The following is a 27,833-nucleotide window of genomic DNA, read 5'->3' as shown; positions in this document are numbered from 1 at the left end:
TAAATAAGTACAATGAGATAAAAAAAAAATAACAAAATTTTAGAAATTGTACTGAGCACAGTACTAGGTGCACACGTTAAGTACTGTAGAAGTAATTGCTAACATTGTTATACCTCTGAAGATGCAACAACTCTTAAAGTTCCTGAGAACTTAAGTCACCTTTAAAAGCATGAGTATTCCTTTAATGCTGAGACAATCCAAACAAAACAAAACAAAAAGAAGTGAGAGTTTCCCTGAGGTGTAAGGCTGCACTTCAATCCCACTTATTCAAGATGGAAACTTGAGGGATCTTGTGTAGCCCACACTTTCCAAAGACCAGATCAACTTGTTCTTGGCTTGTGATTTAATCTTAGGAGGACCATAATAAAGCGTCTGTCATGGACTTTGAACACTAAATCTAAATGTTATGACCTAACATTTAGCTTAGTCCAAAAGCTATAGAAAACATATGTGATTGATTTATTTCAAACTTAACTATTTAATTGGCAAATATTGTCTTTGGGGAAAAAATCAGATATTGAAACATTATTTAAACTGTGGTTTTACTGTTCATTCTTTGAAGTCAGAAGATTACTATGGCCGATACTGTAAGGTTTACTTGATTTTTACTTCTTCCTACATTATGATTTTATCGTAAGGCAGCTTCAAATTATTTCATCAATCTTTGCCTTTGCTTTTAATTTATGAAGGGGAATTTACTTGTTCATTGGCTTGAATAATTCTCAATATCTTGCCAAACAGCCTGTGGCAACTGAACAGACAAGACACATACATTAGACTTTTCCATTTGAGTGCAATACAACAAAAACAAATTATGCAACAAACTCAACTTCATGAATTGTAGACACTCATAATTCAAAAATTTCCCTTTTGTGTCTGTAATTAAGAAAGCAAATTTGACACATTTATTTGGGAGGCAAGTAGCAAAGCAAAGCATGTCTTTGGCTATAATAACTTTTCATTCCATTTCTTTTTGTTATTTTATCTCTCCCTAATCTGACTGAATGCTTTATATCACTCAGACCATCTTATTTCAGAACATATATTAGGTGCTGAATCAGTAACTCTAGAACTTCATTTTTCTTATATCCTCAGATTGTTCTTTTAAGTATGAAGAAAGTTCCCATCAGTTCATAGTGTTATAAAAACTCTCCAGTTGCTCAGAACATGTAACACATTGTGGTGGCTGCAATGGGTTAAAAGTGTGCCATCAGACTGGACAGCCCCCAAAGACTAGTGCTCCCCAGCTGAAAGGAGCATCCTCTAGAGCACTTGGGCAGCCCAATGAGGCAGGATCTGGGATGCCATGTGTTCTCTGGCTCTGCTAGGTGGTGTTGGGTGTGGCCCGTGAAGGAGATGGGAGAGGAATTCACTTGGCAGGAACACAAGAAGTTCAGCAGTGGTCCAAGTTGAGGCAGGGGTCACCTTGCATATTGTCCATCCCTTTCCTTCTTCACACACATTCACATATCAGCTTTTTTGTAATTGCTATATAGTTCTGCAGTGGAATATCAAGCCTTTCAGATGGGCATGCATTTTACAAATCAGAGCTTTCTGATATTGCTATGAGAAAGGCAGATTGGAGTTGAAATTCATGAGCATTATCACAAGAAAATTCAACATTACCTTGCTTGGACAGAGAAGAATGATTCTTTCACTTCTTTAAATATAATTTTCAACTATGAAAAAATTTAGAGAGGTTGTAAAAGAAGGTCTTACATATTTCCAGTAACTTGCTATTATAGCTATATAAAGTTTGAAGTGATTATTATCAAAAAGTCTATCAGTTGTTTCAAACATAAAACTTTATATAGGAAAGGTAAGTTTATGGAAACAAACTCAAATTTTTTCATAAAAAGCAATAAATGATTTTATGTGGAATTTTTTTGCACAGTTAATAATCACTTTGAATATTTCCCCACTTTTTATCATATTAATTTAATACAAAAAAAATAGTTAAAATTTTAACAGGGCTCCCAGGAGTCTTATCATTTTCTTGGTGCCTTGACTCTGAAAGGTTCTGGGAAGCACCTTTCAACAGGGAATTTTAGTGATTCACATGCATGCCAGATTCTCCCAAGAACTGGGCATTCTGCCTTTGCTGCTAACTCAGATCCACATGCAGATTATTCAGCCTCAAAAACATCATTCCAATTTGAACATAAATAAAACATCTCAGGATTCCATCAAATGGGACCCCCGTGTAATGTTTTAAGCTCCACTACCTATTAGACTGAAAAAGGGATTCCAGAGAGGTACAGTTCCTGCAAAGTTCACTGATCCTGACAGCTGCCTGCAAGAAATGGGTCACTCAGGTGTCTTCAACAATTTCCTCTAATAAGTCAGAAACTTCCTTCTTCCTACTTCTGCTGCGGGGAAACTGGCTTCTCTGGAGTAACTATCCATCCCAATTCGAAATCCCTTTGCTTTCCTAGGAGCGCCTACCGCACCAGGGTCTTCAGGCTTTGCTGCATAAATTTCCCTAAGGCGGTAGTAGCTGTGACCTTGGCCTGTGGGCTCCACCCCAACCATTCAGACTTCTTTTTAGGTGTCCCAGGAGGCAGATAAGGCCAATGGCCAGTAGCGCATCAAGGCGGGTCCGGGCTTCTTCAGTATCCAGTTCCCCTTTCAGGTTCTGTGCCCCAGGACCTGCAGGTGATCGCGACTCCACTTGTGGCTCCAGGAGCCGCCTGCCACCCGCCCCTCCCCCAACCTCCGCTGGTGGTGTTTATCTTTGCCATTGCTTCTGGCTCTTTCTCTTTCACTTTTCTTTTTGCCAGAGTTGGGACTCCCCGATTGGAAGGCGGCGGGGGAAATCACAGCTGACTCGCACTTGCTCGCTGCCGTCGAAGCCCTTAGCCCTGTCCTTGGTACGCGGCGCTGGCTGCAAGGAGACCACCCTGCATCCAGGTCTCCATGGAGGTATGAGCTCAGCTTCTCCGCTTTGGGAATGGAGATGGTGTTGCTTGAAAACGCGGTGGAATTTTCCCCGAAAGCCTACGCCCCGGGCCCCTCCCAGCTGCGGCTCAACTCACACTTCTCCTCCACCAGCCGCAGCCGGGCCGCCCCGCCCACTTGACGGGGACTTCAGTTTTCGGTTGCACGTCTTGCAGACGGTTTTTCCCCTCCTGACCCTTTATTTCTCCGGTGGGTTCGCCTGCCCATACGCCTGCTTCCGGAGGAGCGCATTTTCGCGTCCCTTTGCGCCTTGCGTGAGTCTCCCCGGTGCGCTCCAATCCTGCCATTCCCGGTGTCGGGCGAGCAGTGACAGCGCCGGACCCCTGCGCGCCACCTATTCTGCCAAGGCTGGCGGAGGGTGTCTGGGTGTCCCAGCCACGCAGCGGGTTTCCAAGAAGACGCGCTCCCGCGGCACTGATTCTTCCTGAACCTACTCCACCACAGAAAGGTCAAGAAAGGTACCGCCGCTCTCCGCTTGCTCCCTGTCGCCCCAAGACCCTTGCTCTTCGTGCGTGCGCGCCTCTCTCACTACCTTTGCAAAATCAAATTACAATTCGTCTTTGATCAGGATATGTCTTCTAGGGAGAGAATTATGCAGGAGTGATCATTGCTTGGCACTCAGGCCTGGCGCTGTGTTCGCGCCAAATCTGCACAAGTCGCTTGTCTCTCAGAAAAGCAGTATTTGGAATGAAGGGGAAAAAAGAAAAAAGAAAGAAAGAAAGAAAAAGAAAAAAGAAAGGAAAAAAGAAACTTGCAAGAAATTTGAGAGAATGGTATTGAAATAGAACCCTTATTCCAGAGGCTTTGAATGAATAGCTAATTAATTTTTTCAAGCTTTATTGAAGCTCCATTATTACAAGAATTTACAGTTCACTTGAATTAAATTTTTGTGATTCTATGCATTTAAAATTTGCTAATTTCAAAGTATATGTCAAGCAAAATAGTTCTTCATTGATGCTTATAAATGAAGTAGATTGTTAAACAGAATGAGTCACAAGTTAAAACTAGAAGCAAAAGTGGCTGTCACCAGCAATTTCCCATTAGGTGTTTCTAAACTATTTTTGTAATATTATGATACTGGATAATGGCCACTTCTTGCAGTTGTGGTCACTCTCATCTTTCAGTGTATGGAACTAGACCCAACTGAGCTGGCTGAACTCTTGTGTTAGGATTGTGGAATAAATAGATCAGGATGGTTATTACACATCTTACTATGCAGAAGCTGTAAGGTGGACCATTCTGTTGAAATCATCAACATAAAATACACATTAAAATTTAAACTTTTGTCATTTTCTTATAAAGTAGTGCATTGGACATGGTAGAGGGAGGAGGTGCAACAGAAGAAATATCAAGATATGTGAAGGACTGAACACAAAGCAATAGTCATTTTAGGGTTTTAAAGTAAAGAAAAAGCTGAAGTTTTAGTGTCAGAAAATTCTTAGGGTTTATTAGGATTCTTTGTGTCATGTCCTTATATTTTTCTTTTTCTCTTTCTGAGGTTCATTCAGACTCATGATCTGCTTTGCAGCAGTGACTAAGAAGGGTTAGATTGGCCCTAGATACAGAATCTCAGATAGGTGGGGTGTTTCCATGATTTTGTTGTCATTGCTGTCTGCTAATTTAAAGGAGCAACTCCAGTGTTTGATTTGATGTTCTCATTAGAATTTACCTGCAGATTACTGGTAAGCTTAAGAAAAATAATATGATACTTTTTGTAATTAGTACTTTTTGAAATTAGTACTTTAAGAATTAATATTGTCAATGAATGTATTTTTTTAAACTGCTTTGAAGGATGGAGAAAAATAGTGATTTTAAGTTTATTGGAAGTAGAAGAGTTTAACATCTGGAGCTTCCCCATCTCAGGTTTGCTGCCTCTGGTAGGTTACAGGAAGTCTGTAAAAGAAGTGGCATGCTGTGTAGATGTAGATTTTCTTCAGGAGAATACCTCATAATTCTAATCAGCTTTTTAAATGGATCTTTGATGCAAAAAGTTTACAAAACTTTTAGAACTTAGAAGATTGTCCTTCCACCCATTTCTCTGAGTGTTTTCTTTCTCTTTCTTTGTTTATTGTGTAGTTACTCTTCTGAAGGTTAGTTAGTGATAGATAATATAGAGTACTGTCTTCAGATCCACAAGTTGCATTTTGGACAATAATAGGATTAACAGCCAACACCTGTTGAGTTCTTACTAATGTATCAAACATTGTTCTAAGTATGTTTTGGTTTTTGTATTTTGGCAGTGCTGGAAAATTTAACCAGGGCATCCAGCATGGTAGGCAAGTCCTCTACCACTAAACTACATGCCCAGCCCCCTAAGTATGCATTTAAAAAACCATCCTGATATATTTTCGTGGTGCAAACTATATTTTGTAGCTTATGAAATTATAGAGTAAATAACTTTCCTAAGGGGATAGGCTTAGAAAGTGGAATTCTAATTCACATAGGTTTAAACCATTTTGTCTCATTATCCCACATGTGGAAAACCTATAAAAAACTTAAATATGATAATAATATGATTACAAAATGATAAAAATATAATTATAATAGTTATGATATAATAACATAAATTCATGTTAATTTATATATGAGTTCTAGGTTATGATTTCCAACTTATTTTAATATTTTGTTGAAATATTTGCAGGATTGAATACTTGAGACCTACTAGGTTAAGAAAGCATGTATTTATTCAAGGATACTATTATTTCCTACAATAATATTCCTCACTCAAATATTTCCTACAGTTTGACAGTGACAATCATATTTCATTTTGAGGAAATGTTATAGTGTTAGAATGTAGATTTTAAAGTAATGTTTGTATGACACCTATATCAATGACATCAATAAGTACATATTTAACAATTCTCTTTAATCAAATAATATTCATATAAGTATCTCTATGTTTAGTTCCCTGGGGAAATATCTTTTATGTTCCCGAATGAAAACACTTGTCCAATTCATATCAGTTTTAACTGATAAAAGAATAACAGTAGGCAAATTTGGATTGATCCATATATCTGTATCCACCTAGTTACTTATCCATCGGTCCAGGTAGAAGGGCCAGGACTCATGGAGGGATCAGGATGAAAGACCTTCCTATTGCATCACAGCTGGAAACAGTAACATTAACTATTTTGGAAACCCCCTTTTCAGAAGGCCTTATGATAGAAAAGCTGGGAAGAAGCCAACTTCTTTCTTTAGCTATACATTCATTCTTAGATTTATTTACCCCGTGATTACAGTAACTGCATGAGGCTTTAGAGATTGAACATTGCTTAAATGCTTGCTGCTAGCCTTTTAAATTGATTGGATGGAAAAATTCCATAGGGCCTTTGAGAGAAAATGTGTGGTGGTGAGTACTGGAATGTAATTAACTAAATAATTAATAAAAATTTGATGGTGTATTTCACTAATGAACTATCATCAAGTGTATATACATATGTAAACATATGCATAACTGTGTATATTCTGTATGTGTGTGCATGTGTAAGCATATGTAAGTTTGTATGTATATATGTATGCATGTACATATCACCTGTTAACATCTGGGGACAGATAAGGGCTATTTTTCACTCTGCTTCTGGAGTATATTGAATCAGGGATAGCCCAAAAATCTTAACAGAGTCCTAAGTACAAATTATTGTTATTAAGAGAATCATTCCAGTAGAAACCAATGTGAATCTGGAAGTAACACAAAGGAAGTTTCACGCACCACATTGATATTTCATCTGCATGACCTCATGGACTTCTAATAATAACTACATTTTTATTTTCATTGTACAAAAAAAAATTGTACTGGTATGCAGAATTTCACTTGGATTAGGACATAGCTAAGAAGACATTCTGCTGAGATTTATTTTGGTTACAATGTTAATACTTTTTTGTATATCACATGTTTTCTTTTCTGGGTTCCGGAAGTCAGTTGTTCAGTACAATGAAAACTATAATGCTTGTATCCTTGCCATGAAATAGATGGTGATCATCACTGGGATAATCTAATGATATTTATTACTTAGCTTTATGTTAAAAGATGTTCTTTTTTTAAAATAAAGTTATTCATTGCTGGGATTAGAAATAGTAAATAAGAGGTTCTTTGAGCTCAGTTCAGTTCAACAATATTATTTGTACACATTTTACATCTGAAGGCAAGGTATTTGTATACATCTATTTTATAGTGTTTTAGCCCATGGCAGAGATAGAGGGTTGCATATAGTCTAAATTAAAAAGGACTCAAAAGTTTGGATACAATATGTGGTTGTGTCCTCTCCACAATGTTAATGATTCTTTCAAGTCCTGATAGGTATTGGGAAAGATCAGAGGGGAAAGAAATTATTTGTCAAAAGAAGGAATTGCAACTGAAAATAGTCCTAGAAGAAGAAGATATGATGATTTTAAGATTGATGGGGGAGGAAGTTATCATAGTGACACATACAAAAGTGCCCAGAGAAAGCCCAGATCTCTCATAGCACTGAATTATATTTCTCCTTAATGGGAATTTTACACACATATTTTTTAATTGAAATTTGAGAAATGAAGTAGCCCTTGCACACTGTTAGTGATGATCTCTAAAATCTTCAAATAATTATTCTTAAATTGAACATTTTTACAGTTATGGATTTTATAATATATTTTCCATTTTTTCTCCCTTATTTCCCTACAAAAGTAAGTCTATAAATTCAATCTTAATCCTTTTAACTAAGGGATTCCGTTGTTAAAATATCTTCTTGGTTATGTTGTTTTACCTATTATGAATGTACAATTAACCAAATAATCCTTTAACTTTTTGTAAGCAGCAATGAGGCATAAAATTAAAGCTATAGTGGAAATGTGAATGATAGCTAGACATAGAGATGATTGATAACATTGGTTTGATTTAAGTTAAAAGCTCTCTCTTACGTCAGTTTTTCAAGTTGCTCCTTTCTTTATGTGGCACCCTGGCAAGGCAAGCCAGAGGATCAGATTCTGCATGGGGGAGGGATGTGTCTTTCATAGAGTGGGAAAAGAAGAAAGGGGAAGTAAGAAAGGAGAACTTGCTAGAAATCTGCTTGTCTCAGGTCCAGCAGGCATGGCATTAATAGTACGGGAGTCCCACTAAGCAGTGGGTATGGAATTTGGTTCCTTTAGTGCTCTGTACCCACACACCCCTGGGAAAATGCAGGACACCCAGGGGCATATTTTGTTCCATTGGGAGATCTCTGATCTAGTTCAGCCTTATCCTCTTGACATCTGGATTGCCGTGGCTTACTGCACATAAAGCTAAGTACTCGGGGCCTGTGGGCAGAGGTAAAGGACCTAGTGGGACTGCTGTGGAGCCTCCTCCCTGGCTGGCAGTAGGAAATACTTTCATGCAGGCTGTGATCACTTCTGCATCCCCCTCTCCTCTTCTAGCCTCAGCTCCAGGCACACTGCTGCTGTCTTCTACACATACTTGCCCCTCAGTGCCAGCCTGCCAGGGTCCTGCACAAAGGGCTTATCATCTGTAGTGTCTGTGTCCTCATCCTCTGCCCGGGCAGAATTACTTTCTTCCTTTTATGTATTTATTTGGTGCTGTCTGTATTCCCTTATAATATTTTTTATGTCTGTAAATTCATTTTGATATGAGTCTGACTCTATACTTGCATTTTAAATAAAGAAAAGATCTGAGTGCCTTGCAGAGGACTGGTCATATACATGATTCGTATTGATTCAGTGAGAGTCAGTTGGATCATTCAAAAGCTGGACAGCTAAGCACATGAATGTGAAGGAGGGAAGAGGCATAGCAACATAGCAAAAAACAGTGCTGGACCAATAAAATGCCGACAGTATTTTAGGAAAATTAGCTCAAGGCAAGAATTTGTTGAAGAAAAAGGCAATTTAGAGATCAGAAAACCAGATAGAAATCCATGCAGTTAATTCAGGTGTGTGGTCTCATTCTCATTATCTACTCAAGGGTTTATAGCTCTAATAATTCTTTCTCTCCATCATTTTTTTCTCTCTCTAATGGGTCTTTCCCCTTACCATATCACCAAGCTATAATTCCTCCTATTAAGCAAAAAACAGCCTTGTGTTATTTTCCTCATTTCTTTCCCCTACCACCTGGGTGTTGTGCCCCCATTTTTCAGGAGAACTTTCAAGGTTCACCATATTCTTTACCTGAGATTTTGTTTTTTCTCACTCTGTCTTGAACCAGCCTGGTGGTCATCCCACTGGTGCATTGAAATCCATTTGTCAAGGACACAAGAACCTCTCTGTTTTTAAATCTCGTGGTGAGTTCTTGGCTCTCTTCCCCCATGCTCTTTCAGCAGGTCCTGAGAGTTCTCGGGTAGACCAACCCCTCTTCTTTCTTTATTTTCCTTTTTCCTCACCAGCAGCCATTTCAGTCTCTTTGACTGGTTTCTTATTTACCGAGTGTGGAAATAGAGGAGAGTTTGAGGGCTCAGCCCTGGGGCTTTACCCTATGAATATACTCACTACTTTGGTGATTTCATCTGTCTCATGGCCTTAATGCCTTTGTATACTGATGAGTCATAAATTTATGTCTCCAGCCATGACCTGTCCCTTGAACTCCAGACTCATATCCAAAGTCTCTCCAGAATCTCGATTAGATGTCTAATACTCATTGGATTCCTGAAGATCCTCCCTGTCTGCCTCTCCCACTGTCTTCTCCATCTTACCTGATGTTTCAGTCAGCTTTTTCACTACTGTGACTGAAAGATCTGATCAGAACAATTTTAGGGGAGGAAAAGTTTATGTTGAGCTCACGGTTTCAGAGGTCTCCGTCCACAGACAGCAGGCTCCATTCCCTGGACTTGAGTGAGGCAGAACATCATGGTGGAGGAGTGTGGCAGAGGGAAGCAGCTCACAGGATGAACAGAAAGCAGAGAGAGAGACTCCCTCTGCAACATACAAAATATATGCCCCAAAGCCACACCCCCAGGGCCTACTTCCTCCAGCTATATCCTACTTGCCTTCAGCCACCACCCAGTTGATCCCATCAGGTATTAATTCACTGATTTGTTTAAGACTCTCGCAACCCAATCATTTCTCCCCCGAACCTTGTTGCATTGTCTCACACAGGAGCTTTGGGGGAATACCTCCCATCCACACCATAAGGATCCATTCTTTAAAATGAATAGACAGTACGTCAATCATCAATCAATAAATCAATCATGGAGTCATCTTGGACTTTGTTTTTCTCCTACCTACTTGAATCTGCCACCAAATCATTTAGCCATGCTTTTGAAATATAGCCCACCCTTGACCTTTTCTCACCACCGACATTGCTGCCACCTGGGCCCAAGCGAGGATCCTTTCTCACAGTATAAATGCAAGAGTTGACCTCGCCACTGCCACACTTGCTTCCCTCTGCCGGACTCCAGCCTGTTCTCCATGCAGAAGCCACGTTGTTTCCGTTAAATGGCAGTGCATTAAAAATGACTATCGTAAGAGAAAAATGGAATGTAATAACAGTTGAGAACTCGGTGGCTTAAAAACCTCATTCATTTGTTATTTATCATGATTCAGCAATCTGGGCTACCTTTCGCTAGTTGACTCTTCTTAGGTTGTTAGGGTCAGATACCCAAAAATGCTTCTTCATTCTCCTGTCACCTCAGCTAGAACATCGGGAAAGCGAAAGACTGGCCAGCCATTCGCCTTCCTCTGTTTGGCCTCTCTAGATGCCTAATTTACCTTTGCATGAGTAGCCTGCTTTCTACCCTTAGAGAGTTCGAAATTTTTATACTTCTTTTAGTTTAGCTGTTGATGTATTGTTTCTTGTGTTTAAATTCATATCTCTTTAAGACATGGAGGACTTCCTTTTAATTTGAGTTTAACTCCATTTGATCAAAAATATATATATTTTATGTATAATATATAATAAATATACATAATATATAATACATCAATAATATATAATAAATATATATAAATGTGTATATATACACTGAATATATAATATATAATAAAAAATATATAATGTATATATATATTTTATATATATATATATATATATATTTTTTTTTTTTTTTTGTATCTGACAAGTGGAGTCTCTCTCTGCTTCTGATCATCATGTAAGCTGCTTCCACTCTTCCATCATGATGTTCTGGCTCACTTAAGCCCCAAGGAATGGAGCCTGCTATCTATGGATTAGACCTCTGAAACTGTGAGCCCCCAAATAAACTTTTCCTCCCCTAAAATTGTTGTGGTCAGATCTTTTAATCATAGCAGTGAAAAAGCTGACTGAAACATCATATCTATATCTATATCTATCTGTATCCTGAAAACTCTAAACACTGGCTCCTGTTTACTTTCGCTGAAAGTGAGAATGCTATAGAAGAAGCCCTTAGGATTTTTAGGGGCCCAATCTGACAAGATCTAAGGCAGCACTTTAAAACTTTCTAAGGTCTTACTGAAGGATCTTTTTGCTACGTGCCTATGATATGATCTTCAACCTGAGAGCACGTTGTTTTAGTAAACCTTGGGTTTGACCTCTTTTCTATGACTACTTCTCTCTTTGAATATCTTTTGCACCTAGAAAAGCAAGAGTTAGTTTTATTTTCTCAGCCAGCAAATCTTGGGTTGAGCTATTTCCTCTAAATTTGGCTTGAACACCGAGTTATATTTCTCTTCCTGCACTTACTCATGGTGCACTGAATGAAACCTATTGTCACTTTCAGAAGCACATTCTTTTTTTCTTCTCTATTATTATAGGCCACGGTGCTGCCAATGTCCTGTCACACTATGACATGAGTTGTTCTCTCTCCAGCCTCTAATGACAATTTCCCTGCTGACTTTCTAGCCCTTAGTGACAGTGTCCTTGATTCTCTTCAGATGTTCATCTGCCACCTAGTCTCGTATCAGTTTCTGGTACAGTTATTAATTTTTAAACTACCCCCAAACCTATTGGTGTATGATAAGAACTATTTTATTTTCTCAAAGTAAAAATGTGGACAGGACACAGTGATGATGGTTTGATGTTACTCCACAATGTCTGTGGTCTCAGGAGTTAGGACTCAGTGGACCTTGGCTCACTTTTATGGGATCCCAAGTCTGGTTGTTGTTGACTGGGTTCCCTGGTTCTCCTCCATGGTTTTCCATGTGGCTGGCTTGAGCTTCCTCATAGCATGAACCTCTCATGACTGTCACACTCCTTGCCTAACATTCATTTTCTATAAGAGAGAAAGTGGGAACTGCAGGCTCTTCAGGCCTGGGAGTTGAATTTCACAGACTACCACGTTTATCTCATTCTTTTGAGAAAAACAAGTCAGAAGACCATCCTCTGTTCAAGAGGACAAGACACAGATTCCACCTTTTAATGGGCAGCATGTCATGCAGGTTCATGATGGGAAGGCATTGACGTACGGTAGCTACTTTTGAGAGATAATCTGCCAAAAATGTGATCTTGTTAAAACATTAACCAGGTTTTACCGCCGCTCCTTTATTCAGAACTATCCATTGCCTTCTCATCTCATTCCAGTAAAAGCCAAATTCTGTTATTTTTATATTTCTGTTATAAAAATAACTGATATGTGATCAATATGTCCCTAAGTGATTTGTAGCCATCGTCTCATCCACTGTCTTTCCCAGAGCACTAATTCAGTCACCCTGGTGGCTCTTCTACTCATCAGTCATAATGTCACGTTCTTGTGTACAAGTCTTTGAACCTGATCTTCCTTCTGCCTAGAATGTTCCTTTCTCAGATATGACCCACTCTTCTTACCTCCTTAAAGGCCTGGCTTAAATATCTCCTCTGCAATGAAGCTTTTCCTGACTGGTGAACTTCAGATCGCCCTCCCTCAAGGCTCCCCTCAAAGCTTCTCCAAACACCTGGCACTATCTTGTTACCATGGTGAAAGGTCTTACCTCCTGGTGCTGTACAGAAATTTGGGAGAAAGGCTGGAAAGGAAGTAGCTTTATTTAAAACCAGGTTTGAAGAAGAGAGAGAACTTTCTGTCTCAAATTTCTACCTTTTGAGGGGAGATGAGGCTTTCAGAAGCTTTCAGAAGAGAAGGGGAGGCACAGTCAGGAAAAAGAGTTTAACTAGACTTGACTCAAAGTGAGTTACCTGTGATACGTGGCTGTTAGAAAATTCTCTCCAGCATATTCTGTATGGTCTGGATCGGGAAGGGCAATGAACTTTCCTGAGGGCCTAATTTGGCTCAGGCTGTTGATAGAATCCTCATATTTATCATTAGGAGTAAGAGTTTTTAGCACTGAAACAAATATGCACAGAAAACAAAATCAGAGCTGTTTAACATTGCCGGCCAGTTTTATTTAGAGTTGATGATTTTATTATCACAAAGTAAGTGCTTCAACAAATGAAAGGAAATTGAAACAAGGCACACCTATTTTCTCTAAATTCCTTCAAATGGAAGTCCTTTCATTTTCTTAATTCCATTTACCAGGTATTTTGAAAAAAAAAAAACACAATTATTTCAATAGTACAAAAATGATAAGGGAAATTTTATAAAACTGGAAGTATTAGTAGCACCTAGATTAGTGTCTCTTCTCTTAAAAATGCAAGAAAGGACTGGGGCTGTAGTTCAGTGGTTGAGTACCTGCCTGCACATGTGAGGTACTGGGTTCGATCCTCAGCACCACATAAAAATAAATATATTGTGTCCAACTATAACTAAAAAAAAATATTTAAAAAACGAATGCAAGATAACAAATATGTAGCCCTAACGGCATTATTATGTCACTTCAGAATTTACCATAACCCCAAATCAGAGTAAAAAAAATTCTGTATTTTGTATCTTTGGACTTTACTCCTGAAAAGCAAGATCCTAGTTTATTGTATGCCTAGGACCTCTAAACTTTGAGACACGGTTTTGCTGGTGGCTTATTTGACTTGATAGTAAGGCGTATATCTTATAAAGCCTGAGCTCTCTTAATTCAAGCCGTGTTATTCTCAGTCACTGCAATTTATAAACACGGCTTCCAGGACATTTTTTTTTTTCAGTCCAGGAAGGCTGACAGTGGACGAAGTTCTACTATGTAATAGCAGACATATACTGATCATTTTCTCTGTGCATGTCTCTCTACTATGTGCTGGACGGGATACAAACAAGGAGCCATAATAATCTCCAGGAATTTATTATCTAGTAGAGCAATTCATATTTGTATGGAAAGAGTTGCATCGTCCGTGTGTTGAAGGGCTGCCTGACCTTTAAGTACACCATGCTTGCTTGCATAGCTGGATATCTGGGCATGCTGCCTTATAGGTAGTACACTGTTTCATCCAATGCCTCTTCCTCCTGGCTCTTTTTAGCTGGTGCAAAAGTCTCCAGTAATACTTCCTCGGAAAATATTTCCCTAAACCTCTAAGCCTGGGTTAAGCATTTTCCATTCTTAACCTCATTGAGTAAATATTTGTGTAGTGAACATTTGTTGCCATCCAAAATGCTGAGCATTTTCACATGTTTAATCCTCCCAATTCTTGAGGCACTTTCTTCCTACTTTCCAGATGAGTAAACTGAAGCATCAAGAAGTGAGGTGACTTGCAGGGAGCTGATAGCTAGGAAGTGGTAGAACTGAATGTGCACTGGAATTTATCTCTAGAGCCTGTGTTCTCCACAGGGAGGATACAACGAAAGATTGAATGAGAGGAGATCCAGTTACCATTATTTGTAGACTCAAGCCATATGAATAACCAAGGTTTTCAGATAGAAGATCAAGAAAATTAGTGACACTTTGCAATACTAGATAAAATATTAGGACTGGCAGTATAGTTCAGTGGTGGAGTGCTTGCCTAGCATACGTGAGAGACCTTGGGTTTGATTCTCAGCACTGCCAGAAAAAATATTAGAATTCTAAATAAAATTATAGCTAGTATAACAACAGTAAAACAAATAAACCATGTAACCTCCCCCATCAGGAACACACGAACTATAGTAAAATACTTGAGGATTGTATAGATAGCTCAATATCAGAAAATTTATCAGTATAATCTTGTGATATGGAAAAATATAATAGCAAACTGTTAGAAGAACAAGAATAGATGGGATCTTCCAAAAGCAGATACAGTATATCTATGAAAATCCTGTACTGAAAATCGAATGTAAATCAAAAACTTGAAAAACATTTCCTTTAATTTGAGAGAGAGGGAGGATACCAGTGTTGGTACGATATTCCCTTAGAGTACTAAAGACAGAGATAACGATAGCAGCACATTTTTATTGAGCACTTAACTATATGCCAAGCAGGATAGTAAGCATGAGTGTGGCTTAGCTATTGGTGAGAACAGTGTGAATGGTCTATCTTCCCACTTCTCCAGGGAAAAAGGATAAGAATTGAACCACAGTGAGTCAGGGTTGAAAAGAGTTGTTTGGAGCAATCGCAGGTGAAATGTTTGTTTTTCTGACCCAGAAAGCAGCTATTTGGAAATCAGTGGTGGGGAGCCACTTAAATTATAGACATGTTTTGCTGATGGTAATGATGATGTTGATAGTTAGCTCTAAGATATGAAATGAAAAAAGCTCAAAATTCACTAATAACTACCTTTTAAATATGGTCAATTTATGTGAATTTCAAGTACAAAACATTGTAATATGGGCTGTAGATTAGACTCAGATTACAATGTATAGACTCTATCTATATATTAGACATCCTGAAATTGAAGTTAATATAGAGAAGTGGTATAATCCATATGTATTTTTGGTGTTTCTGTTAACTGAATGAATTCCTAATGTAGAATTAAAATGGGAATCCAAAACACAAATGGTGACCCGAAATGCATTGTTAAAATTTAACCCCTTTGGGTAAAAAATCTAGGCAAAAAATTCATTTACTTTTTTTTTTTTTTTCCCTCTTCTGAAAGTAAGATGATTAGAAAGGAGAAATTCCCCCTCAGGTGTTAAACCATCCTTGGTGGTTCTAAGGATTTGCATAACAATTCAGTATCTTCTAAGATTATCAACTATACCTTTATAGATGTTACTTAGGCACTGGATTGAACTTTAGTCACTTCCAATCTAATTTCATTTTAAAGATAAGATAACTGAGGTTTAGATATATGAGGTACTTCACTTATGGTGAATCTCTCTTTGGATGTGTTGTGGGAAAGTGATGTGCTTCCTACAAGGGCCACCGTTTTTCTATTCTGTTCATCTTTAAAATGTTACAGTTTCTAATGCTGTAGTTCATGTACCACTGAGACTGAAGAAGGCTCCCTGGCAGAATTTGAAATCTTGCTAATCTTAACCATGGAACAGACCTGGAGCTTAGAAGCTGCAAATGACAATCTCTTTAGAGCAATAGCTTGGAAACTATTAGTTAAATAATATGTAATTAAGGTCAGCAAGGAGGGATAAAGTACTGTTTCCTATCATGGAAACGGGCATTCTTTGAGCTCTGTCTAGATGAGTATACATAGCCCTGGTGGAGAGGAAAGAACTACAGTGTGTGACCAGGGTGGACGAGTTCTCTGAACTAGCCATGTGAATCACACTAGAGGTCAGGAGTTCAAACTCTCTGCCAGCTGTCAGATGAACTTTATTAATGGAGACAGCCTATGCTGAGCAGTTGTGTGAGCACCACTGCTTTGCTAGGTAGACTTGAGAAGTTTAGGTTGCTTGTCAGGAAGGAGCTCGGGAAGCAGTGCTTTAGAAATAAGATATTGGGACTACTGTAGCAAATTGGTGGCTGCTCTGTTGTTCCAGAGATCCCATGTTCAGTGTAAATGACTTGATAGATTTCATAAAAAGCCAAGTACTGGGAATGGGAAATGCCAGAGGTCTAATAGGCAAGAATAATTAAAGGTTAGAAGAATGGCTGCCAGTGTTAGTCAGACTGCCTGAGGACAGGGTAGGATTATGTGGTCTCCAGTGCATCCGGGTTTAATACAAGATCAACCTTGCTCTAAATCATTTTACTTAATTGGAAAGTGTTATTCCTGACATTCGTGGTAATCGTGCTTCTTTGCTGCTGTAGGGAATTAGTGAGAAGCAATAGAGATGTTTGAATCCGGTTATTCGCCAGCAGGAGATGTACTGTACCATTAAACTGTTGTTTTCATTGATAGGTTAGTATCAGCAGGTAATAGGAAATGTGCATCATTGCAAATTATCCTGTGGTATTTCCTGCTACAGCAGATGATGTACATCTTCCACTTCAGCAATGAGCGGTCCTGTAGAGATTGGTGTCATTATGGTTGTTATAAATCACAGCATGCATTTTAATAGTTAAACAATTATCTAGAGTGGCAGTACTGGAGTATTGTTGGGTAATGACTGGCTGATTTTAATGGTGAAGAATAAGTTTTATATGGATCTTTTTATATAAGTGCCTGAAGAATCCAAAAGACATTTTAAAAGCTTATCTGGGAACTTTTTGTTTTTCTTTTTTAGGCTCATTTATCTTTAACTGAAAATACATGAAGCTCAGAAGCCCATCAAAATAGCTTTCCATATGTATAGGTAGAGATTAAGGTCATGATATATACGTATAATAATTTCTATCATAAGCAGATAAGGTATAGAAGGAATAAGGAAGCCAAAAGTGGCCACTTGTAAATTCAGGCATACCTAAGTAAACAAGGTTTGGCTTGGCCTTTGGAATGAGAGGCAGACACTTCTTCAGTCTTAAGGGGCTAAAGCTAGAAGGCTTCTTTCCCCTCTCTTTCTCTTCTTTTCTTTTAGTCAGGTGTTTTCATTGCTGTGACAAAAAGATCCAACAAGAACAATTTTAGAGGAGGAAAAGTTCATCTGGGGACTCACGGTTTCAGAGGTCTCAGTCCATAGACAGCCATCTCCATTCCTGGGGACTCTAGGGGGGCAGAAGAGCGTGGAAGAGGGGAAACAGCTCAGGACATTACACCAGAAAGGGGAGGGAGGGAGGGAGGGAGGGAGGGGGAGAGAGAGAGAGAGAGAGAGAGAGAGAGAGAGAGAGAGAGAGAGAGAGAGAGAGAGGTGGGGAGAGGGAGGCAGAGAGATCCATTGAACAAGGACAAAATATAAATCCAAAAGGTATGTGCCAGGGACTCACCTTCTCCAGCCACAACCTACCTGCCTCCAGTGAGCATCCCAATCAGTGGATTCATGTGCTGATTAGGTGAAGGGTCTCCTAACCCCACCATTTCCCTTCTGGATGTCCTGGCATTGGCCCACACATGAGCTTTTGGAGAACACCCAGTATCTAAACCATTCCACATTTATATGATTCCTTTATCATAGTCCTCCTGCCATTGTGCTTACACCATTAAGGTCTTCATGTTCTTCAAAATTGAGCTCAAATTTACCAACTATAGACCCTTCATCTTGCTGCCTCAGGAAATCCCTGCATTTCCCATTTTGCTGAACGAGTCTTGGCCTTTTTCATGGCACAATTGGACGCCCTTTATATTTTAAAATCCTATCTAGTGGTGTGTTTTCCCAATGAGACTGGAACCATTCCAATTTTGAAAGTATAAAAATGTTCCTAGGCTTTCATTTGATAAAAAAAAATTGCATCAGAGTAGCAATCAACCATATCACTAACACACATTTAGTTTACTGATGTTTTCCTTATAGCAAGACTTTCCTGAGGAAGGAGTCATTGTGAGCTTTATTCATTACAAACTGAACATTAATAGCACTGAACTATGCAGATGTTAACAGCTACTTTTTTCTCTTGGTGGAATAGCCCAAGCGTGGGGGATGATGCGGCTGGTTTATAGTGTGATGCTTCATTCACAATGGGGATAATTGCCCATAAAGAGTCGATTTTTGAGTGCTCATGTGTATAAAACATTTGTTTAATGAAGTTTGCATGAATGAGCTCAGTTAAACTTCACAAAGATCCTGTGAGATGGGTAATGCCATGCTTCTCAATTTATAGATACAAGAACTGAGCTCCTGAAACAATAGCCTGCCCTAAATGTTACTGGTAGTAAGTAGTTAAGTCAGATTTCAAACCCAGCTTTGTCTGAGACAAAGTTCTGTTCTATACCTCTCCAGCGGAACTTTCTGCAGGAATGAAAACGAAATATTCTATCCCTCTCTGTCCCACATAGTGGGCACTAAAAGTATATGGCTTTTTACCACTTGAAGTGGCTGGACTGAGGACAGGATTTTCTACTTTTAGTTTATTTTAGTTAATGATTTTCTACTTCTAGTTTATTTTAGTTAGTTTACTTTTAAATTTAAACGCTACATGGGTTAGTAGCTACTGTACTTGTTAACACAGCTCTGGATACTTTTTAAATATTGATGACTATGAGCCAATAAAAGAGAAACAATATCAGAAAAATATATTTATAGAAGATACTATTCTTTATCCATTTCTAGAATTTTCCTGTTTCACAAAAAAGAGTGTCTTAAATTTGTTGCTGTATTAGAAGCATAGGATTTTATTTCTTTAAAAAGTTACTTGCTGCCTCCTTTGGTTGAGACATTGCTAAATTTTGGGCATTCTAAATGAATAAGTTATGGTTTTGAACTTTATGGAGCTCACCCATTTAGTAACTTAATAAATGTTATAATTTCTTTCATAGTCTTTTCATATGCAATTAATAAAGTGTTTCAATCTCTAATGTCTAATATTTTGTCATGTTTTTCTGTTAATTTTTAATGTTGTATTTTGGATATATCAATTGGTATAAATTCACATGTTCTAAACTTCAAAATGTATAAAGTGCTTTCCAGTTCCCTTCTATAGATACAACCAGTCCTGTCATTTTCTAGTGTATGCCTTTACAAATACTTTTGTGCACATGTGAGAAAATGCACATATATATTTACTTCTTCCCTTTTCAAAAAGTATAAACTGTTGAAGAAACTTGCTATTTTCACTTAAAATATACCTTGGAGTTTTTCATATTAGTATTTAAATAACTTTTTATTCTTTTATATGACTGTATAATATTCTAATGCATCATAATTCATTTAGTAATGCCTTATTGATGAAAATTTAGAATGTTTCCATTATTTTTCTATTATAGGAAATATTGACATGAGTAACTTCAATGATTAGATTCAAAAGTCATCCCGAGGGGACTGCAATCATGTTTCCCAGAGCATATTTTAGAGACCATAAGTCTCATAAAATGTTGAATATAAAAAAAAAATTCTATGATTAAGTAACTGGGTAACTTTAGCATTTGTTGGTGGTTCATCATGCACATTGTCAAATTAAAAGAAGTTCTGTGATAATCTATTTTGATTTGATACAGGTGCATTCCCATCTTACATTTTCTCAAAGAGAGAATACACTATATTTGTAGGTTGGGATTTCTAGGGAGCAGATGCCGGGGTAGAGATGTGCATTTTATGTGCAGTCTGCATGCAGTGCATGTTCTCAACTCCTAATGGAACTGGGGCAGATAGAAACAAGGTAGGCAGGGGGAACATTGTAATACAGTTGCAGTAGAGGATTCAGCAGATCCGGTGAGGAAGGCTGTGGAGCTAGGAAGCCCCATTGGAGGTGGTCCAATCCTGGGGAAGAAGGCCAGGTTCTTCCAGGGGAAGGTCATGACCTTGTACTAGATACCTTCTTTGATGACAGCATTTCTGGGTAGGGACTCAGCTATGTGCTGTCAGCTGGCAAAATGAGTGCCTCCTTGTTGACTACAACTCTGAATAGCATCTTCATATTTTTTAAGTAAATGTTTATTTGTTATTTACTGCATGGTCTTATTGATTAGAGCAAGTCACTAGGTCACTTTGGAAACCAGTTTCTTGCTCTCTGAAATATGGATGCTGAACTGAAAATTTTTTGAAACATCTAACATTCTCTTTTTCTGGTTCCATCATATTGATTACATTCAAGGTCAGAGATAAATTTTCCTAAATACATGATTGGCCACATCAAGGTCAACTATGGGTGTGTAGGTCAACCTTACGCTTTCATACTACTGCTGTGCAATGATGGAGCAAGTGCATTTTTATAGGGCTTTCGGGTGCATGCCACCTAACTTTGGGAAGCCTCTTAGGGGCAAAATATGGCCTAGGAGACGTGTATTAGTAATCTTTGGTCACTGTGACCAAAACACTTGACACGAAAAACGTGGAGGAGGAAAGGTTTGTGTTAGATCATGGTTTCCAAACTTTTTTGTCTATGATGTGCTGACTCCAGGCAGAAACATCATGGTGGTCAAGAGAGAGGAAACCTTCTCAGTTCATTGCAACAGAAAGGAGAGACAGAGAGAGAGAGAGAGAGAGAGAGAGAGAGAGAGAGAGAGAGAGAGAGAGCACACGTGGGTGTGCACAAGGAAAGAGAATGAGAGAGTACACAGAAGTAGATGGGGAGAAGAAATACCTTCCTAGGGCACAACCCCAGTGATCTACTTCCTCCAAGTAGGCCTCACCCCCTAAAATGTCCATAATACCATCAGATGATTTCATCCTCACTGGATCAATCCACCAATGAGGACGGGGTCCTCATGACTCAATCACTTTCCAGAAACCTCACCTCTGAGTATTGCAGCATTGGGGGAAAGGCCTTCAACACACAGGGAGACACTCCACATCCAGACCATACCAAGCTGAGTAGGAGGGGTGCTTTTGATTTTTAAATATGTTAGTCACAAGTTATTAGGTATTCACTGAAGTGGATGGCCCGAGGTCTTCCTAGGAATATTATCTCATACTGGTAATAATTGAGGAATCAGACTGCAGTCAGCAGAGAGATGACTGTGTGCCTGCCCCTTTTGTCTATATAAACAGTGTCTTCGTATCACTGCATCAGTCTGGGAAATATTTACCCCATACACTGGTCTCCCTTATGTTGCAGCATGAACCCCACCCCCAACCCTAAAAAAAACATAAAACCCTGTTTGGGATGGTTTTGTTTTGCCTCTTCATTCCTTCTATCTTGAGCTGAACAGGCTGAGATGGTTGCGTTAAGAGCTGGCCACATGAAGGGCTGCTAGTGCTAAGAGCACCGAGCAGCGGAGATCTGCTGAGTAGTTCCAAAGAATTGCTGAGAGCCTCTGACTTCTGAAGGCAAGTGGGAGAGCTGCTAACATGAGACGGAGAGCTGCAGCACTCAAAGCTCAGAGATACTAACACTAAGGTAGCCGCACTTCATCTTTTTGAATGAATTGAGCAAAAGAAATCTCAGCTGGTTGGCAACAAGGCTAGCTGTGTTATCATATGTCTGCTAATTGCAGACTTTCTGCACTGCTGTTCCCTGCATGGGTGCTCTTCAGATTGGAGTGGAGATAATGCAGTTGACTGCAGTGTGGGTAGAGGCGTCCAGAGCAGTACAGGGCAGAGGCATCTAGAGCATTCCTGGCAAAAGTGAAGGTATTTGACAGCGATTGCGGTAGCCATGGGCAGTTGTAATGGCAATCACAAAAGCAGTGGTGGCTAGAACAGGGCTTTTGGAACAGGTTCATGGAGACAGCCCAACTGGACTACTGAAGCAGTGGCAGTCTAATCAGTGACCTTTATGACAGCTGTAGGAGCAGCGATGGAATCAATGATGTCTGTGGCAACTGCAGAAGTGTTGGCCCTGTAGCACCAGCCGAGGCTCCCAGTGGAGCTGCAGGAGTGGCAGCAAGAGTGATCGCTACTCAGCGGAACATGGGACTGCCAGGATGACAGCAGTGGTCCCCGTCCAGCCTGATGTCATCCTGGCTGTTGCTGTCACCCTGGCTAGACTGGCCATCTGGCTACAGTACCTGGGTATAGGGGAGGGACATGATGGATATCAGTTGATCAACCAGACACAATGATGCCCAATTCCTACCACCCTCAAGCTGCTTTGGCTGTTTGAAATGAACAGAAAAGTAGAAAAGTATACCTTTGAGAGAGTTGGGTCTTCCTATTGGTCTCGTCCTGAGCTGATGTGATGTCCAACTAGGGGATGAAATGCCAGTTTGTATTAGCTGGGGCTCCCGTAACAAATTACTACAGAATGGGTGGTTTATACAAGCAACGGGAATCTGTTTCTCAGTTCTGGATACTGGGAAGTCCAGCAATAAGATGCCAGCTGATTTGGCTTCTGGCTTTCAGATGGCTGCCTTCTTTCTATGTCTTCACATCAGAGACAGAGAAAGAGACAGTAGAGAAGGAGGAGGAGGAGGAGGGGAAGAGGGAGAATGGAGGAGGAGAAGGAAGAGGGAGGGGAGGTGGAAGAGGAAGAGGAGAAGGGAGGAGAGGAAAGAGAAGCAGTCACAAACTAGCTCTTTGGTGTCTCTTCTCATAAAAGCACTAATCCCTAAGGGCCCACTCTCCTGACCTCATCTCAGCCTCATTATTTCCACAAGATTCCATCACAAATACTGTCATGTTGGGGTTATCACTTCAGCATATGAATTTTGGTGGAGGCATGTAGTTCACATTTCAGTCTATGACAGATTTTTGTTTTTTTAATAGGCTTATAGTCACTAACACTTCCCATCATGTCCTTGAATGGTGACTCGGGTCATTACCTCGGCTACACTTTCCTGGTATTTTAGTTTTCTCTATATGGATCAGAGATAAAGTCTCCGAGTGGGTTGATGGTGGGGGTTAGTAGTACGTAGGAGATGTTTTCCCACCTCTGAATTAGCCTTGGAGCAGATGTCTGGACCCAGAACTCTCTTTATAACTTTGTATAACTTGATGTTTATTTGTCCTTAACATTGAGTTCTAGCCACCAATTCTAGGACAAGAATAAAATCTCATGCCAAATCTTGCTGAAATCCTGTTCCTCCTCCAGGAATTCTGAGCCAGTGCAGGCAGCATGCCTTTGCTACTAAAACTGCTCGCTCAGGCCACTCCAATGTCTCATGTTCACTGAAATCTTTCCCAGTTCCTCATCTTCCTCATCCCCATGGGATCCATGGCCTCACACATTGACTTTGCATGAGACTTTCTTCATTCCCCTTTCAAAACATTCAGAGCATTTTTTTTTCTGTTGTTTTCTGGTTTTTCTCCACTAGTTGGTGAGCTTCTTAAGGATTAAAACCCATTCTTAGAGCACCAAGCAAAGATCCTTAGACATAGGAAGTTTTGCATAAATGTTTCTTTAAATGAATAATTTGGAAGAATTCTGGCTTCCAGGTAGGCATAAAGAAGGGCTAAATTTGGATTTGCAATTATATTAAACGTTTGCTACCTCAGTAGTGATCAGAACTAAGATTGTTTAAAATTAATTATTACTCTTATTGTAAATATTCTTTATACCATCGGCCATACTGAAATTTGGCTGTTTCTTAATTTACTTTATAAAATATAAGTTACACTGCTTTACTTTTTTAAAGTGGAATAAGTTGAAATACCATTTGTAAAAATAGGAGGCGTGCTATTTTAAGGTTTTCTAATAGTACAATCCGTTAGCATATTTAAACCCCTTAAATCAAATGTACTTTGAAAAATGAAATCATACATAATAGTGATTTAATATTAAATATATGAATGGAGATTTATATTTCATTGTTAGAATAGATGTTCAAAACTATATTCAATATCTTCCTTAGACATAGTAACATATCAGGAAGCCCACATATATCTTTGAAATTTTCCTTATGCCATTTTGTGGTAAAGAGAAGAACATTTTGCTAGAAAACTCTGGGAAGCATTATACTTTCTAATCAACATTAGCTCGAGTTAAATTGTGGGACACTCTCAAGACTTCAGGAAAGATTCACCCAGAAAATTCAGGCTTAACTTTTGAAGCCTTCTCCATGCAAGACTTCATGTCTTTTATAGCATAATCAGGAACATAGTAAACCATTAACCTGAGGAGAAGAGGATTCAATACCTAATTTTTGATCTTTTTATTCTCACCTTTGACTTTTACAGAATCCATCCCGACGTGTGGCCATCTGGCTCCGTGAAGCAATGTCTCCTCCTGTTCCATGTTAGTGATGTCCCTCGGAGTACAGAAGTCCATGCCAGCAGACAGCCAGGCTACAGGAGGTCATGTAAGCAAAGTTGAAAAACCATATTATGCAATAGAAACACTTTTATGTACTTAATAAAAAGTAGAGTGGGGGCAAACCTGGTAATGTCATACATAAATCAGAATTTTCGTAAACTGAGCACCTTGGATGAAAAAGAAAATGCCAATTTTCATAGACTGTTTAAAGCATTTCCTGTGGATGGAGAATACTGCACATAAGAAAAGTAGACATTTTTTTTCTTGCAATTACTCAGATAGGGAATGTTCTAAGCTTTCTAATCTAAATGGTCAGTCACAACTAGTCCACTCTCCTCTATTGATGGAAAGCAGCCATCGACATGGATGTGTCTGTTCAGTCCCAACAGAACTTTATTTAAAAGCACAGGTAGTGGGTGCATTTTAGTAAGCTTCTCAACTAAAAAAAAAAAATGATAAAAAAAATTTAGAGAAGAAAAGTTCATTTGAACTCATATTCAGGGGTTCAGTCTATGGTTGGCCAGTTCCTTAGCTCTGGCTCTAAGGTGAGGCAGAACATCATGGTGGAAGTGTGTGGCAGAGTTAAGCAGCTCAGGACATAGCAGCCAGGAAGCAGAGAGAGCTCCACTGACCAAGGACAAAGAAATAAACCCCAAAGACATGCTCTCAGTGATCTACTTCCTCTAGCTACAACCTACCTGCCCACAGTTACCACCCAGTTAATCCATATTAGTGGATTAACTCACTGATTAGCTAAAGGCTCTCATAACCTAATCATTTTACCTCTGAATTTTTTTCATCATCTCATAGATGAGATTTTTGGGGGGATACCTCATATTTGAACCATAACAGGATGAGATTTGAGCTATAGATCGCACTTTGCCAATCCTTGAGAACATAAGATGACAAGATTCTGCAGCTCACATTCTGCTACTTTACTACTTTGCTTTTGAAGAAATGGGTGCTTCAAATTACACAATAATATAATTCCATTTTCCAACTTCTTAGTTTACTACTTTAAGGAAATTAGAGACTATCTGACATTGATGAGATTATTTAATGACTAATTGAAATTTTTGAAAAATATATAAAGATAATATAAGATCAAGTTCAGTCTCAAGAACTCAACAAAATAAAGCCACAGAAATGAAAATTCAAGCACCTGGATTCTTATTGGTAAACCTATACATATCTCTTTTTAAAATTTTTTTATTGGTTCCTCTTAGTTATACATAATATTAGGTTTCATTCTGACATAATTATAAAAGCATGAACATACTTTGCTCTCATTCAGATCCCAGTAGTATCCCTTTCCCTTCCTTCCTCCCTGTTCCTCTTACATTTCGTTATAATTTCTGTGTAATTCCTCAAAATAAAATTTTGTATTGTGTACATAATGCAGAAGGAAAGGGGGTTTACATAAACTGAAACTCTTTACATAAATGCTAATGAGAAAAAGGTAATTCCTCTTTTGCTTAGTCATTTTTTGGTGCCAGAAAATAAGAACATAAAAAGTGAAACAAAAAGTGTGAAAAACATATCCTTTGGCAGTAATTACCTATAAACTAACAATTTCCCCTTAACTTCATTAGGCTTCCTTGAAACTACTGTTTAGTAGGAATTTTGGTAAGTATTCCCCTGAACTCAAGGACCAATTTACTGGTGGTCTTTTGAATACACGCTTATTAGGGTGTCTGCACTGAGGGTTCTAAAAAGGACAGGACATTTTGATCATTGGGGTATAGAACTTGGGACTTTTTAAGCACTAGTAATGTAGCTTTGAATTATCTTGTCACTATGAGATATTGATGAAAGCAACTAGTCATTAATTTAAAAAATTCCATTTTGATAAATTTGGGGACAGGAGAGTTTTTTTTTTTTAAATGAGATCATGGTTGAAAATGCAAGAAATTCCAAGAGGAACCTCCTCCCTTATTATCTCAGTAATAAATAAGTGTTTGAAGTTGTAAGAAAAAAAGTCTCATATGCTTTCAGTTTTTTCTTTTTGAAGAATTCTGATTCCTCAGTTTTTCCTTCAGCTTCCTTTGTTGGTATTCTAACAAACAGAGGCCTTTTGATTGGTCACTTGGGGTGACTAGTGATTAGTATTCCTGTCTAATATGAGTGAGGACTGAAAATTTAGGGTAGGTAGAGAGACCTCAAATATCTCAATTTGCATACTAAAAAGCAGGCAATCAAGTGCCATTTATTCCTTAGTGACCCTTGATATTACTGTCACTAGGACCCAGTAAAGCACAATTGGTACAGGATTTCCTCTCCAAAGCAGCTCTTATTTTGGAAAATCAATTTAGCATAGTAGGCTTCATAATAAAGAAACCTTGGCTGAAATGACATTTGTATAACTGAATTTCACCTGCAGTGTTTATCATAATCTTTACTTTTTTTTTTACATTCTGAGAATAAATGTACTTATGCATCAGAATTTGGGTATATGGTGAGTTAATTCTGAGAACAAATGTACTTATAAATGAGGATTTGGAATATGGTAAGTTCATAAGGATCTCATATCTACATGCTTTCACCAAAGCCCTCTTTATTTATTTTACCTACAACTGTAGTCTACAGGGTTGGGAAGCCATCAAACATGTCTTTAACTCAATTTGTTTAAAACTTAACAGTATTTCTTACTACTTTTTTGATTATCAAAGTAATACATGCTCATTATAGTAAAGTAAAAACCACAGAAATGTATACAGTGGAAAAATTTCACCACTTATGTAATTACTAAGGAATAACTGATTACATTATTCTTTCCAGTGTTATTTTTCATCAATATAAAAAAAAAGATACAACATTGTAACATTTCTCCTTGGCATTACATAAGTAAATATTATTTCAATGCATACATAATAATCCAAGTTAAAATGTATCAGAAACCATCATTAATTTCCCTAATTTTAATTATTAAAAGCAACACTGTCTAATGTATACTTGGGTAGATCTTTGTCCATAATTCTGACAATTTTATCAGGAAAGTTTCTTAGCAGGGTGTATTAGAGTTCTCCAGAGAAACAAAACCAATAGAATTCATAATTATAAAAGGGGATTTATTAGAGTTTCTCATATGACAAGGGAATCCAAAATGTCCCTCAACTGCG

The 27,833-nt window shown here is 38.5% G+C and overlaps 1 protein-coding gene across 4 annotated transcripts in view; it reads left to right on the top strand.

The window, feature by feature from the left end:
- The first annotated feature begins 2,370 nt into the window (after positions 1 to 2,370).
- Il15 (interleukin 15) overlaps positions 2,371 to 27,833 on the top strand; it is a 67,415-nt gene continuing 41,952 nt past the window's right edge. The window contains exons 1-3 of one of the 4 annotated variants that reach the window (XM_078022086.1): positions 2,371 to 2,922; positions 24,639 to 24,760; positions 26,307 to 26,340. The gene's annotated coding sequence lies outside the window, so the exon portion shown is untranslated. The other 3 variants (XM_078022084.1, XM_078022087.1, XM_078022085.1) reach the window with 3 other exon arrangements.

Source organism: Ictidomys tridecemlineatus, chromosome 9, assembly GCF_052094955.1.
Source record: "Ictidomys tridecemlineatus isolate mIctTri1 chromosome 9, mIctTri1.hap1, whole genome shotgun sequence".
NCBI lineage: Eukaryota > Metazoa > Chordata > Mammalia > Rodentia > Sciuridae > Ictidomys > Ictidomys tridecemlineatus.
The sequence above is the reverse complement of the archived record's forward strand: the minus strand, read 5'-3'. Positions and strand labels throughout refer to the sequence as shown.